Source organism: Aegilops tauschii, chromosome 7 (assembly GCF_002575655.3).
Source record: "Aegilops tauschii subsp. strangulata cultivar AL8/78 chromosome 7, Aet v6.0, whole genome shotgun sequence".
Taxonomy (NCBI): domain Eukaryota; kingdom Viridiplantae; phylum Streptophyta; class Magnoliopsida; order Poales; family Poaceae; genus Aegilops; species Aegilops tauschii.
The window spans coordinates 304524263-304540053 of record NC_053041.3 but is presented as its reverse complement, the minus strand read 5'-3'; positions in this window follow the sequence as shown (position 1 = coordinate 304540053).

Here is a 15791-nt window from a genome sequence, read left to right as displayed (position 1 = left end):
TCCACTCAATCTCCCCCCGGACAGATTATGCAAAGAAAGAACATTTTCCTGACGGTTATAATTCCAGGGTCCGACTGTTCGGGGAAGAATATGAATGTGTACATGCAGCCGCTGAAGGACGAATTGCAAGAAGCCTGGGATAATGGGTTCAAGACATAGGACGCCTTTAGCGAACGGAACTTCATAATGCATGTCTGGTACATGTACTCGATGCATGACTTGCCGGCATATGCGCTATTCGTTGGGTGGTGTGTGCATGGAAGGTTCTCGTGCCCCACATGCAAGGGAGCTCTTGAGTTTCGTTGGCTTCAGGCCAGTCACAAGTTTTCTTGCTTCGACTTGCATAGACAGTTCCTGGATCCTCGCCATAAGTTCAGGAAAGACAAGAAGAACTTCATCAAAGGTAGAGTTGTCAAAAACTCTGCACCACCTGCGTTGACAAGCCAAGAGACCCCAGATTAGTTAAACGCTCTCGAGCCAGATCCAGAGCGTCCAGGGTATTTCAAGGGGTATAATTCGAAACACGCCTGGACTCACAAGACATGCTTGTGGGATCTGCCTTACTTCAAAGACCTCCTTTTCCCACACAAATTCGACATGATGCACACTGAAAGGAATATCGCTGAGGCACTTTTTGGTACATTGTTTGGCATAGAGGGGAAGTCAAAGGATAATACTAAGGCTAGAGTCGATCTGGTGGCGCTATCTGATAGACCGTTACAAAACATGCAACCACCGAAAGGAAAGCAGAACTGGACAAAGCCAAAGGCATGGTTCAATCTTGGAAGGTCAGCTATGAGGGAAATTATCTTGTGGGTGAAAATGCAGTTGATGTTCCCCGATGGGTATGCAGCGAATCTAAAGAGGGGAGCGAGTCTTGATCAAATTGAAGATATTTGGTCCCAAGAGTCATGATTGGCACATATGGATTGAGCGGGTAATGCCGGTGATGTTCCGTGGCTTCATCCCTGAGGATAAATGGCTGGTACTGGTAGAGCTGAGCTATTTCTTCCGTGTTCTTTGTGCGAAAGAACTATTGCCTGGCCTGCTAGAAGAAATGGAAGAGTTGGCGCCAGAGTTGATCTGCAAGTTAGAGAAGATCTTTCTGCCGACCTTCTTTAATCCAATGCAGCACTTGATTTTGCATCTCCCAACTGAGGCAAGACTGGGGGGCGTGCAAAATCGTTGGTGCTACGCAACTGAGAGGATGCAGAAGACGCTTCGAGCAAAATGTAAAAATAAACATAGAATTGAAGCATCAATGGCTTAGCCATTCATTACTGAGGAGGCGACAAACTTCATGGCAGCACACTACAAAGCCAAAAATCATCATTTGCATAATCCGAAGCCTCGGTACAATGCTGGCAACCCTAAAAAGCGTGGATCCAACCTCAGCCTATTCAAAGGGGATCTCACACCAGCCGGTGCTTCTAATTCCTTAATGTTGGATGTCGAAGAATGACGAACCATTTTGTTGTATATCTTCAACAACCTAACAGAAGTGCGATCGTACATCGAGTAAGTTCTCAGTACATTGTTTCGCAACTTCTAATTCCTTTGAGCTGCTCTTATTCCCAGATAAATTTGATACAGTCGATACGTCACCAAATTATCGTATGGAGCGGTGATCCAAAAGGATTCCGTCGAAGAGTATGAGCTTCTGGCAAAGCATGGAGGCGGCTATCCCAGTTTCATCTCTTGGTTCAAACAAACGGTAATTTCCATTAGCCCTTTCATTTCTTCGTCTAATTTGTGGCTAACGCAACAATCCCTTTCGTATTAAACTTGTAGGCTAATTCAGAGTTTATGGACGCCGAATTGAGACAAGTTGCTAATGGTTTTGACTTTAAGGTCCATTCATTTGACAAAGACGACATCAATGGGTATCGCTTTCGTATGTATGGCAAAGAGCTATCTATGGCCGACCGAAAGTCTACAAATTGTTGTGTCTCTGCTATCGGCGAAGGAGATGCTGAGTATTATTGAAGAGTTGAAGCAATTTATGAACGTCAATTCTATGGTGCAAACACACCAAACGTCGTAGTCTTCAAATGTTATTGGAACCGAAGGAGACTAGAAGGACTCATGAACATATAGGGCTAGTGGAAATCAAACAAAGCACCCATTTGGATGTTCCCGATGTCTATATTATGGCTCAACAAGCAACCGAAGTTTTCTATCTACCGTGGGCCTGCCAAAGTGATCCAAATCTCAATGGTTGGGATGTCGTTTATGAAGTGCCGCCACGTGTTAGACCACCTCTCCCCAACGAAGAGGATTATGAACCTCACATTAACCCAGACACATATGAAGGAGAATTCTTCCAAGAAACACGTATTTGCAAAAAAACATTTCAAGAACCACTCTACTTCACCCTAGAACATTGAAGTAGATAGCGACAGTGAACCCGACTTCAACCCTGAGCCGGAACAAGAAGAGCTTGAACTAGAAGAGGTTACTGCTGCGGATGACCTGCCAATGCTTCACTGATAACGTAACGGTGGCCTTCCACATGATGATGCATTTATTAATGATGATGATGAGCACGTCATTACTGATAGTGACGATGATGCATTTATTGATCCCGGAGCATTTATTGAACCCGACGATCCAGATTATTATTAGGTATTCAATATTTTATGTTTTACTTGATTTATATAGTTACTTGTATGATTGTATGATTTATATAGTTACTTATATAATTTTCTTACTTTGTATGATTGTTTTTTATACATAGTGCCATGGTCTTGATATCCGTCCCCATCGGCCCTCGCCCGCTTTATGATTCGGATGTGGTAAATTCTCTTTTATAACTATTTGTTGCATTTCACATTATGACAATTATGGCCATCAAGTTGACGTAGATATATTTTAATCTAGGAGGTATGTGAACCGGAAATTGCAACCGACCCTCTTGTCAAGAAGTTAAATTTAGTTGAAAAAGAAAATGAGTATTTTAAAGAAAAAAATTAAAAGAATTGAAGAACGGAAGATGACATTGGAGTTGTATGTTGCCGATCTCGTCGATGATCACAAGATGAAGATGAATGCAATGCGCTTGAAGATGGATGCAATGCGCTTGAAGACTAAGAAGATTAGAAAATATGCCATTGATAATGAGCCTTGGTATCATTATGCCGTTGGATCAATTGTTACCTTAGTTGCGATCTTCATCGCATTTGTTGTGATGAGGGTAAGTTTTCTCTAGTGTTTTGCTTAACAAATGCATAGTTAGCTTATTTTCCTCCTAAATGGCATAATTACCTAAGTTGGATAAAAAATGAGCTATACTTACGTAAGTTGGCTCCAAAATGGCATCATCACCTAGGTTAGCACAAAAATGACCTATACTTACCTTATTTTTCTCCAAATTGACATAATAAGCTTAGTTGACCTATACTTTACCTAAGATAGCTATAAAATGACCTATACTTAGCATTTTTTCCTCCTAAATGACTTAATATGCTTAGTTATCTAAAAAATGGCATAACTACCTAGGATAGCTCAATAATGATCTATACTTTGCTTACCTAGTTCATTTATGACATAATTAGCTTACTTAGGTAAAAAATGGCATAATAACCTTGGTTTAGCTCCAAACTGTCATATAATTAGTTTATTTTCCTTAAAAATGACAAAATAACCTCACCTAGCTCCAAAATGACTTATTTTAGCTAGGATAGGTCTAAAATGACCTACACTTACCATTTTGTCCTCAAAAATGAATACATATGCTTAGTTAGCTCAAAAATGGCATAACTACCAAGGTTAGCTCAAAAATGACCTATAGTTAGCCTCTTTAGTTCATTTATGACATACATAGCATACTTAGGTGAAAATGGCATGATAATTTTTGTTACCTCCAAAATGACATAGACTTAGCTAATTTTCCTTGAAAATGACATAATAACCTTACTAAGCTCCAAAATTACCTATTTACCTAGCTTAGCTCTAAAATGACCTACACTTAGCATTTTTACCTAGATTAGCTAAAAAATGCCATTTTTACGTACCTTAGTTAGAAGCAGAAGAAGATAAATAATAGGAGAGGAAGAAAAGAAAGAGAAGAAAAATGCTTCTTCTTCTTCTTCTTTTTTTTCTTCCTCTTCTTTTTCTTCTTCCTTCTTCTAGCTAGTCTCCTTCTTCTAGTCTTGTTCTTCTTCTTCTTCTTCTTCTAACTTTCTTCTTTCCCAATTTGAAGATTTGCTTTAGATGAGGAAGCTTGCATTGATGGAGTCTACTCTTCTCCTTGTGCTTCATTTTTGTTTTGATTTTGTAGGATGAACTATGTGAAACTTGCTACCTATATATGTATGTATGGATGAAACCATTGTATGCTTGTTGTTGGATATGTTGGCTAGCTATATATGTTGCATATGGACTTTTGATTTGGTATGTATATGTGTTGGATGATCATATCCATATGGCAGGGATATGATTTGGTATGTATATGTGTTGGTATGCTTGTTGAAAGTATTTTCAAATGTGTGTGTGTCTATATATATATATATATCTGTGAAATTGATTGAATTTAAGAAAAAATAGGGGCTATACACGCACTTTGTTGTCTGCTGGCAGACGGTAAAGTGCTTTCCATCAGCCAGCAGACGGCAAAGCTGCCACGTGTCAGCTACCTGTGCAACCTGGGTGTAGTGGGCTAGCCTATATGGCATGCTTTGCCATCTCCTGGCAGATGGCAAAGACCTTTGCATCTTTGCCGTCTGCCAGCAAACGACAAAGCATGCCACGTGTCAGCTACCTAGGCTGGCCTATTTGGGCACTTTGTCGTCTGCCAGCTGACGGGAAAGCACGCCATTAACCCCTTAACAGACCTAAGCTGCCATGTGTGCCGTCCAGGCTCTTTGCCGTCTGCTGGCAGACGCAAAGACCTTTGCATCTTTGTCGTCCGCCAGACAACAAAGAGCCCTTTGTCGTAGATTGTTCAGCCGGATGTGTTGCCAACTACTGGCTGACGGCAAAGGCCTTTGCCGTCTGCCAGGCATGCCTTTGCCGTCAGCCATGGAAGGCCACATAGTACCTGATTCCTGTAGTGGTAGCGCTGGTCAGGGCAGCGCTACTGCTAACCATAGTTACCAGTAGCGCTGCCCTGACTAGCGCTACTACTACAACTTAGCTATAGCACGTTAGTAGTAGCGCCGGACCTAGCGCTACTGCTATATGTATTTCAAGCGCTACTAGTCGGCTTTCTAGTAGTGCTCTATGCGCGCCGAATAGTTGGTTCTTGGTGAAGTAGTTGTTTGGTTCCTCTTCTTGCTCGATGAAGAGTGGGTTTGTAGAAGTGCTCGTCCCATCAATCATCTCAAGCAATATGTGAGTGGAAGAAAGGAAAGAACTAGACCAAATGTACCTCAACCGATGTTAAAGATGGATGAATGATCACTCTATAATGAATTATGGAAGTAGCACAATTGGTACCGAATCTTGTCTATTCTCACACCAACACAAGTAAAGCTTTTGGAGTAGCTTGATGAGGATGGTGGCACACAAATTATGCAATTATTAGCAAGATTGAATGATGTTGAAAGAGATTAACAAAATGCAAGTGAAACAAGTAGACCAATAGCAATATGAGGCACACGAAAACACACGCACAGATAGATAAATGGGGTCGTGCAATCAAGGAACGAGCTCAGAATGTGGAATCCACAGAAAATGCTCTTGTTGCACAACTCTAGAGAGACGCTAGCACGATTGCTCAATAGGCGAGGTAGGGAAATTTTGCACAAAGCCTATTAGAAACGAGACATAGCGAATTCTATCCCAAGTATGCTATATATGTATGATTCCCGGTGATTCTCTCACGATGATCCAAGATGATCGAGTATGGCAATTTCATATGCAATGTGGCGATGCTATGGCTATTTCTTACAAGCTCTTTGTGATGGAAATATGCCAAAGAGGCAATAATAAAATGGTTATTATTATATTTCCTAAATCATGATAAAGGTTTATTATTCATTCTAGAATTGTACTGACCGAAAACTTAAATACATGTGTGGATACATAAACAAATACCATGTCCCTAGTGAGCCTCTACTAGACTAGCTCATTAATCAAAGATGGTTAAGGTTTCCTAACCATGGGAATGTGTTGTTACTTGATGACGGGATCATATCATTAAGAGAATGATGTGATGGACAAGACCCATCCGTTAGCTTAGCATATGATAGTTCAATTATTGCTACTGCTTTCTTAATATCAAATACATATTCCTTCGACTATGAGATCATGCAACTCCCGCATACCGGAGGTGTTGGGAACGTAGTAATTCAAAGAAATCCTACTATCACGCAAGATCTATCTAGGAGAAGCATAGCACCGAGACGGGAGAGTGTGTCCACGTACCCTCGTAGACCGAAAGCGGAAGCGTTTGTTAACGCAGTTGATGTAGTCAAACGTCTTCACGGTCATACCGATCCAAGTACCGAACATACGGCATCTCCGTGCAGCACACGTTTAGCCCGATGACGTCCCTCGAGCTCTTGATCTAGTAGAGGGTCGAGGGAGAGTTCCGTCAGCACGGCGGAGTGGCGACGGTGTTGGCGATGTGATCCGCGCAGGGCTTCGCCTAAGCACTACGACGCTATGAACGGAGGAGTAAACTATGGAGGGGGGCACCGCACACAGCTAAGAGAACTATTGGTGTGTCTTTGGGGTGCCCCCTGCCCACATATATAAAGGGGGGAGGAGACAGGCCGACGGCCAGGACTTCCCCGGGGGGGTCCGGTAACCCCTCGGTACTCCGGAAAAATACCCGAATCACTCGGAACCATTCGGATGTCCGAATATAACCTTCCATTATATGAATATTTACCTCTCGACCATTTCGAGACTCGTCATCATGTCTGTGATCTCATCCGGGACTCCGAACAAACTTCGGTCACCAAAACACACAACTCATAATACAAATCGTCATCGAACGTTAAGCGCGCGGACCCTGCGGGTTCGAGAACTATGTAGACATGACTGAGACAATTCTCCGGTCAATAACCAATAGCGGAACCTGGATGCTCATATTGCCTCCTACATATTCTAGGAAGATCTTTATTGGTCAAACCGCATAACAACATACGTCGTTCCCTTTGTCATCGGTATGTTACCTGCCCGAGATTCGATCGTCGGTATCATCATACCTAGTTCAATCTCGTTATCGGCAAGTCTCTTTACTTGTTCCGTAGTGCATCATCCCACAAATAACTCATTAGTCACATTGCTTGCAAGGCTTATAGTGATGTGCATTACCGAGAGGGCCCAGAGATACCTCTCCGATTCACGGAGTGACAAATCCTAATCTTGATCTATGCCAACCCACAAAATACCTTTGGAGACACCTCTAGAGCATCTTTATAATCACCCAGTTATGTTGTGATGTTTGATAGCACACAAGGTGTTCCTCCGGTATTCGGGAGTTGCATAATCTCATAGTAAGAGAAATATGTATAAGTCATGAAGAATGTAATAGCAATAAAACTAAACAATCATTATGCTAAGCTAACAGATGGGTCTTGTCCATCACATCATTCTCTAATTATGTGATCATGTTGATCAAATGACAACACATGTCTATGGTTAGGAAACTTAACCATCTTTGATTAACGAGCTAGTCAAATAGAGGCATACTAGGGACACTATGTTTGTCTATGTATTCACACATGTACTAAGTGTCCGGTTAATACAATTCTAGCATGAATAATAAACATTTATCATGTAAATAACAATTTTGTTATTGCCTCTAGGGCATATTTCCTTCAGTCTCGCACTTGCACTAGAGTCAATAATCTAGATGACGTAGTAATGATTCTAACACCCATGGAGTCTTGGTGCTGATCATGTTGTGCTCGTGGAAGAGGCTTAGTCAACGGGTCTACAACATTGAGATCCGTATGTATTTTGCAAATCTCTATGTCTCCCTCCTTGACTTGATCGCAGATGGAATTGAAGCATCTCTTGACGTGTTTGGTTCTCTTGTGAAATTTGGATTCCTTCACCAAGGCTATTGCTCCAGTATTATCACAACAGATTTTCATTGGACCCGATGCACTAGGTATTACACCTAGATCGGATATGAACTCCTTCATCCAGAATCCTTCATTTGCTGCTTCCGAAGTAGCTATGTACTCCGCTTCACACGTAGATCCCGCCATGACGCTCTGCTCGGAACTGCACCAACTGACAGCTCCACCATTCAATATAAATATGTATCCGGTTTGTAACTTAGAATCATCCGGATCAGTGTCAAAGCTTGCATCGATGTAACCATTTACGATAAGCTCTTTGTCACCTCCATAAACGAGAAACATATCCTTAGTCCTTTTCAGGTATTTCATGGTGTTCTTGACCGCTGTCCAGTGATCCACTCCTGGATTACTTTGGTACCTCCCTGCTAAACTTATAGCAAGGCACACATCAGGTCTGGTACACAGTATTGCATACATGATAGAACCTGTGGATGAGGCATAGGCAATGACTTTCATTTTCTCTCTATCTTCTGCAGTGGTCGGGCATTGAGTCTGACTCAACTTCACACCTTGTAACACATGCAAGAACCCTTTCTTTGACTGATCCATTTTGAACTTCATCAAAACTTTATCAACGTATGTGCTTTGTGAAAGTCCAATTATGCGTCTTGATCTATCTCTATAGATCTTGATGCCCATATATACACAGCTTCACCGAGGTCTTTCATTGAAAAATTCTTATTCAAGTATCCTTTTATGCTATCCAGAAATTCTGTATTATTTCCAATCAACAATATGTCATCCACATATAATATTAGGAATGCTATAGAGCTCCCACTCACTTTCTTGTAAATACATGCTTCTCCAAAAGTCTGTATAAAACCATATGCTTTGATCACACTATCAAAATGTATATTCCAACTCCCAGATGTTTGCACCAGTCCATAAATGGATCGTTGGAGCTTGCACACTTTGTTAGCACCTTTTGGATCGACAAAACCTTCTGGTTGCATCATATACAACTCTTCTTTAAGATATCCATTAAGGAATGCAGTTTTGACATCCATTTGCCAAATTTCATAATCATAGAATGCGGCAATTGCTAACATGATTCGGACAGACTTAAGCATCGCTACGGGTGAGAAGGTCTCATCATAGTCAACTCCTTGAACTTGTCGAAAACCTTTTGCAACAAGTCGAGCTTTGTAGACAGTAACATTACCGTCAGCATCAGTCTTCTTCTTGAAGTTCCATTTATTCTCTATGGCTTGCCGATCATCGGGCAAGTCAACCAAAGTCCACAGTTTGTTGTCATACATGGATCCATCTCAAATTTCATGGCCTCAGGCCATTTTGTGGAATCTCCGCTCATCGTCGCTTCCTCATGGTTCGTAGGTTCGTCATGGTCAAGTAACATGACTTCCAGAACAGGATTACCGTACCACTCTGGCGCGGATCGTACTCTGGTTGACCTATGAGGTTCGGTAATAACTTGATCTGAAGTTTCATGATCATCATCATTAGCTTCCTCACTAATTGGTGTAGGAATCACTCAAACTGATTTCTGTGATGAACTACTTTCCAATTCGGGAGAAGGTACAATTACCTCATCAAGTTCTACTTTTCTCCCACTCACTTCTTTCGAGAGAAACTCCTTCTCTAGAAAGGATCCATTCTTAGCAACGAATATCTTGCCTTCGGATCTGTGATAGAAGGTGTACCCAACAGTCTCCTTTGGGTATCCTATGAAGACACATTTCTCCGATTTGGGTTCGAGCTTATCAGGTTGAATCTTGTACACATAAGCATCGCAGCCCCAAACTTTAAGAAACGACAGCTTAGGTTTCTTGCCAAACCACAGTTCATATGGTGTCGTCTCAACGGATTTAGATGGTGCCCTATTTAACATGAATGCAGCCGTCTCTAAAGCATAACCCCAAAACGATAGTGGTAAATCGGTAAGAGACATCATAGATCGCACCATATCTAATAAAGTACGGTTACGACGTTCGGATACACCATTACACTGTGGTGTTCCAGGTGGCGTGAGTTGCGAAACTATTCCACATTATTTCAAATGAAGACCAAACTTATAACTCAAATATTCACCTCCATGATCAGATCGTAGAAATTTTATTTTCTTGTTACGATGATTTTCCACTTCACTCTAAAATTCTTTGAACTTTCCAAATGTTTCAGACTTATGTTTCAATAAGTAGATATACCCATATCTGCTCAAATCATCTGTGAAGGTCAGAAAATAATGATACCCGCCGCGAGCCTCAACACTCATCGGACCGCATACATCAGTATGTCTTATTTCCAACAAGTCAGTTGCTCGCTCCATTGTTCCGGAGAACGGGGTCTTAGTCATCTTGCCCATGAGGCATGGTTCGGAAGCATCAAGTGATTCATAATCAAGTGATTCCAAAAGTCCATCAGCATGGAGTTTCTTCATGCGCTTTACACCAATATGACCTAAACGACAGTGCCACAAATAATTTGCACTATCATTATTAACTTTGCATCTTTTGGCTTCAATATCATGAATATGTGTATCACTACAATCAAGATTCAACAAAAATAGACCACTCATCAAGGGTGCATGACCATAAAAGATATTACTCATATAAATAGAACAACCATTATTCTCTGTTTAAATGAATAACCATCTCACATCAAACAAGATCCAGATATAATGTTCATGCTCAACGCTGGCACCAAATAACAATTATTTAGGTCTAAAACTAATCCCGAAGGTAGATGTAGAGGTAGCGCGCCGACGGCGATCACATCGACTTTGGAACCATTTCCCACGTGCACCGTCACCTCTTCCTTAGCCAATCTTCATTTAATCCGTAGCCCCTGTTTCGAGTTGCAAATATGAGCAACAGAACTAGTATCAAATACCCAGGCACTACTACGAGCATTAGTAAGGTACACATCAATAACATGTATATCAAATATAACTTTCACTTTGCCATCCTTCTTATCCGCCAAATACTTGGGGCAGTTCCGCTTCCAGTGACCAGTCCCTTTGTAGTAGAAGGACTCAGTTTCAAGCTTAGGTCCAGACTTGGGCTTCTTCCCTTGAGCAGCAACTTGATTGCTATTCTTCTCGCAGTTCCCCTTCTTCCCTTTGCCCTTTTCTTGAAACTAGTGGTCTTGTTGACCATCAACAATTGATGTGCCTTCTTGATTTCTACCTCCGCAGCCTTTAGCATTGCGAAGAGCTCGGGAATTGTCTTTTCCATCCATTGCATATTATAGTTCATAACGAAGCCTTTATAGCTTGGTGGCAGTGATTGAAGAACTCTATCAATGACACTATCATGAGGAAGATTAACTCCCAGCTGAGTCAAGTGGTTATGATACTCAGACATTTTGAGTATATGTTCCCTGACAGAACTCTTCGCCTCCATCTTGCAGCGATAGAACTTGTTGGAGACTTCATATGTCTCAACTCGGGCATTTGCTTGAAATATTAACTTCAACTCCTGACGTTCAAAACGTCTTTGAAGTCCTGATTCTAAGCCGTAAAGCATGGCACACTGAACTATCGAGTAGTCATCAGCTTTGCTCTGTTAGACATTCATAACATCCGTAGTTGCTCCTGCAGCAGGCCTTGCACCTAGCGGTTCTTCCAGGACGTAATTCTTCTGTGCAACAATGAGGATAATCCTCAATTTACGAACCCAGTCCGTGTAGTTGCTACCATCATCTTTCAACTTAGCTTTCTCTAGGAATGCATTAAAATTCAAGGGAACGGTAGCATGGGCCATTGATCTACAACAACATAGACATGCAAAAACTATCAGGTACTAAGTTCATGATATATTAAAGTTCAATTAATCATATTACATAAGAACTCCCACTTAGATAGACATGCCTCTAGTCATCTAAATGATCACGTGATCCATATCAACTAAACCATGTTCGATCATCACGTGAGATGGAGTAGTTTTCAATGGTGAACATCTCTACGTTGATCATATCTACTATATGATTCACGTTCGACCTTTCGGTCTCAGTGTTCCGAGGCCATATCTGCATATGCTAGGCTCGTCAAGTTTAACCCGAGTATTCTGCACGTGCAAAATTGGCTTGCACCCGTTGTATGTGAACGTAGAGCTTCTCACACCCGATCATCACGTGGTGTCTCGGCACGACGAACTGTAGCAACGTTGCATACTCAGGGAGAACACTTATACCTTGAAATTTAGTGAGGGATTATCTTTTAATGCTACCGCCGTACTAACCAAAATAAGATGCATAAAGGATAAACATCACATGCAATCAAAATATGTGACATGATATGGCCATCATCATCTTGTGCCTTTGATCTCCATCTCCAAAGCACCGTCATGATCTGCATCGTCACCGGCTTGACAGCTTGATCTCCATCGAAGCGTCGTTGTCATCTCGCTAACTATTGCTTCTACAACTATCACTACCGCTTAGTGATAAAGTAAAGCAATTACATGGCGATTGCATTTCATACAATAAAGCGACAACCATAAGGCTCCTACCAGTTGTCGATAACTTCTACAAGACATGATCATCTCATACAACAATTTATATCTCATCATGTCTTGACCATATCACATCACAACATGCCCTGCAAAAACAAGTTAGACGTCCTCTACTTTGTTGTTGCAAGTTTTACGTGGCTGCTACGGGATTCTAGCAAGAACCGTTCTTACCTACGCATCAAAACCACAATGATTTTTCGTCAAGTGTGCTGTTTTAACCTTCAACAAGGACCGGCCGTAGTCAAACTCGATTCAACTAAAGTTGGAGAAACAGACACCTGCCAGCCACCTGTGTGAGAAGCACGTCGGTAGAACCAGTCTCATGAACACGGTCATGTCATGTCGGTCCGGGCCGCTTCATCCAACAATACCACCGAATCAAAGTAAGACGTTGGTGGTAAGCAGTATGACTATTATCGCCCACAACTCATTTGTGTTCTACTCGTGCATATCATCTACGCATAGACCTGGCTCGGATGCCACTGTTGGGAATGTAGTAATTCAAAAAAATTCCTAGCATCACGCAAGATCTATCTAGGAGAAGCATAGCAATGAGATGGGAGAGTGTGTCCACGTATCCTCGTAGACTGAAAGTGGAAGCGTTTGTTAACGCGGTTGATGTAGTCAAACGTCTTCATGATCCAACCGATCCAAGTACCGAACGTATGGCACCTCCGTGTTCAGCACACGTTCAGCTTGATGACGTCCCTCGAGCTCTTGATCCAGTAGAGGGTTGAGGGAGAGTTCCGTCAGCACGACGGCGTGGCTACGGTGTTGGTGATGTGATCCGCGCAGGGCTTCGCCTAAGCACTACGACGCTATGACCGGAGGAGTGAACTGCGTAGGGTTGCAGCGCGCACGGCTAAGAGAACTATTGGTGTGTCTTTGGGGTGCCCCCTGCCCACATATATAAAGGGGGGAGGAGAGAGGCTGGCTGCTAGGAGGGGCGCGCCATGGGGGGAGTCCTACTTGGACTCCAAGTCCAAGTAGGATTCGCCCCCACTTTTCCTTTCTCCTCCGGAGGGAATAGGAAGGAGAGGGAGAGGGAAAGGGAAGGGGGATGCCGCCACCTCCTCCTTGTCCTATTCGGACTCCCTAGGAGGGGGGCACGCAGCCACCCCCTGCGGGCTTCCCTCTCTCTCCCTTAGGCCAGTGTTGGCCCAACACTTCCCCGGGGGGTTCCGGTAACCCGTCGGTACTCCGGAAAAATACCCGAATCACTCAGAACCATTCCGATGTCCGACTATAACCTTCCAATATATGAATCTTTAGAACTCGAACATTTCGAGACTCCTCGTCATGTCCGTGATCTCATCCGGGACTCCGAACAAACTTCGGTCACCAAAACAAACAACTCATAATACAAATCGTCATCGAACGTTAGCGTGCGGACCCTACGGTTTCAAGAACTATGTAGACATGACCGAGACACATCTCTCGTCAATAACCAATAGTGGAACCTAGATGCTCATATTGGCTCCTACATATTCTACAAAGATCTTTATCGGCCAAACCGCATAACAACATATGTCATTCCCTTTCTCATCGGTATGCTACTTGCCCGAGATTCGATCGTTGATATCATCATACCTAGTTCAATCTCATTACCAGCAAGTATCTTTAATCGTTCCGTAATGCATCATCCCGCAACTAACTCATTAGTCACATTGCTTGCAAGGCTTATAGTGATGTGCATTACCGAGAGGGCCTAGAGATACCTCTCCGATACACGGAGTGACAAATCCTAATCTTGATCTATGCCAACCAAACAAATACCTTCGGAGACACCTGTAGAGCATCCTTATAATCACCCAGTTATGTTGTGACATTTGATAGCACACAAGGTGTTCCTCCGGTATTCGGGAGTTGCATAATCTCATAGTCAGAGGAATATGTATAAGTCATGAAGAAAGCAATAGCAATAAAACTAAACGATCATTATGCTAAGCTAACGGATGGTTCTTGTCCCTCACATCATTCTCTAATGATGTGATCTCGTTGATCAAATGACAACACATGTCTATGGTCAGGAAACTTAACCATCTTTGATTAACGAGCTAGTCAAGTAGAGGCATACTAGGGACACTCTGTTTGTCTAAGTATTCACACATGTACTAAGTTTCCAGTTAATACAATTCTAGCAAGAATAATAAACATTTATCATGATATAAGGAAATATTAATAACAATTTTATTATTGCCTCTAGGGCATATTTCCTCAGGAGGAATACCTTGTGTGCTATCAAACGTCACAGCATAACTCGGTGATCATAAAGATCCTCTATAGGTATCTCCGAAGGTGTATGTTGAGTTGGCATGGATCGAGATTGGGATTTGTCACTCTGTGTATCGGAGTGGTATATCTGGGCCCTCTCGGTAAGACACATCACAAGAAGCTTTCAAGAAAAGTGACGAAGGAGTTAGTTACGAGATGATGTATTATGAAATGAGTAAAGAGACTTTTTGGTAACGAGATTGAACTAGGTATGAAGATACCGACGATCGAATCTCGGGCAAGTAACATACCGACAGACAAAGGGAATTGTGTATGTTGTCATAAGGTTCGACTAATAAAGATCTTTGTAGAATATGTAGGAACCAATATGGGCATCTATGTCCCACTATTGGTTATTGACCGGAGAGGCATCTCTGTCATGTCTACATCATTCTCGAACCCGTAGGGTCCGCACGCTTAACGTTCATTGACGATATAGTACTATATGAGTTATGTTAGTTGATGACCTAATGTTGTTCGGAGTCCCAGATAAGATCATGGACATGATGAGGAGCTCCGGTATGGTCCGAAGGTAAATATTGATATATAGGACGATGCGATTTGGTCACCGCAAAGGTTTGGGCATGTACCGGGTATTCAGCGGGTCACTACAAGGAGTTCCGGGAGACCTACGGGGATTATATGGGCCTAATGAGTCAAGGGGAGGCACACACTAGCCCACAAGGGGTTGGCACGCCCTCTCCCTGGCCGCCGACCCTAGGGAAGGAAAGGGGGAGGGCTAGCCCCTCCTGCCTTCCCCTCCTCATGCGAGAAAGGAAAGGGGGAACCACCCCACTACAAAAAAATACACTTCCGTGATGATACGTGTTTGTTACAGTAGGTCATGTTTTCTGTCATGCATGTACATCCATGACGATTTTATGACAGAATCAAGATAGTCATACCTGTGCTGTCGTAGAAGTGTTCCATGACATTACCAAGATTATCATCACTGAAGGGTTCACTTCCATGACGATAAATCACGCGTCATAGAAGTGCTTTCGTC